Below are 1462 nucleotides of genomic sequence, written 5' to 3'. Positions count from 1 at the left end.
AGAAAAGAATGAATAAATTTGTACCAATTACTTTTAAATGGAGACGAATACATTTCTAGAAATTCTTTCTAGCTATATTTATCCAATTTTCTAAATACAACTTACCAAAAATGTGTTTCTAGAAGAAATAGAAAACAGAATTGATCTTTAATCATTAAATTTGTAAATCAATCAATAAAAGACGATCCCTCAAATTTACTATTGGGTCAGATGTTTTAGGAGCTAATTCTTCCAAAAATCAAGAAATACTTCATCCTTATGTTATGAATGTATGAAAATATTAGGATATGCAGAATATTTTCTCAGTTCATTTCACCTTTATTATCTCAATTATTTTTCCTGGCACCTCAGGCTGAGAAAAGCTGCAAGGTTCTCTTTATTAAGCACAATAAACTTTCAACAAAAATAAATGTATAATGTATATGAAGATGTTAAGTACAACAGAAAAAAATTAAAGAGGGTGTGTGTGTGTGTGTGTGTGTGTGTGTGTGTGTGTGTGTCGGGACAATTTCAGTTAACTAGGAATAAAAACTAGAGTGTGAATATTAGAGTAATCAGATGGACTTTGGTTAGGCAATGCATGCATTAATGGAATGAACATAAACTTGAATCCCTTGTCCTTTTCCGTCATACATGATCTCTCTACTACTTAGTAAATTTTCATTGCCTCTTAGGTGTCTGGAGTTAGGGCGAGGCACCTCTCCATCACCACATAAACTAGCATGTACACTGTCTGGCCATTGCTTACAAGGTCCACACATTCTAATCAATTAAAGAATACATGAACAAAAATTCAGCAATCAAATATTAATACCAATTTCTCTGATGCCCAGATATGCATTTGCAGGGCTGTAATCTCACTAGATTAAAACAATTAAGGAAAGTCTTCCAGGGCAATAACCTGATTACACAGGAGACCACACATGGCTTCATGCCATGCCCAAAGCACCTCAGAGAAGTCCAGTAAAGGGCTGAAATGCAAGGTGGTGCAAGCCAAACCCAACCTTCAGAGTTCTTGAGTGGGAGAGAAGTTCAGATATGTTCTCAAATAAAAGGAAATAGAACAACTGTTCTCTCCAAACAGAACAGACAATATGAAAAATGAGGGACAGTTTCCCCACAGGGCCTCACATTCAGCAGGTGCTCTTGCAATTCGTTGAATTTGAGTAAAATGTCATTAACTTTTACTGTTGCTTTCTTGAGTGAATATTTTTCCTAGCTCAAACAGTACATGTACACAAAACCTCAAACAAATTTTTGTCAGTGAAAAATTGTCTTCTCTATCAAGGTCATGTTGAGAATTCCAGGAACAAATGTTCAACTGAGGTAAAATAATCTTTTCAAAAGCAAAGGGGGAATACAAATAGATAGTTTTGTAGTTGGAATTTAACAGATTGATTTTTTAATGGCTTCTTTGTGATTTAGTGTTTTGAGTTCACAGCTAACTTATTAAAACATATAA

This window comes from Cebus imitator, unplaced genomic scaffold, assembly GCF_001604975.1.
Source record: "Cebus imitator isolate Cc_AM_T3 unplaced genomic scaffold, Cebus_imitator-1.0 Scaffold853, whole genome shotgun sequence".
Taxonomy (NCBI): domain Eukaryota; kingdom Metazoa; phylum Chordata; class Mammalia; order Primates; family Cebidae; genus Cebus; species Cebus imitator.
The sequence above is the reverse complement of the archived record's forward strand: the minus strand, read 5'-3'. Positions refer to the sequence as shown.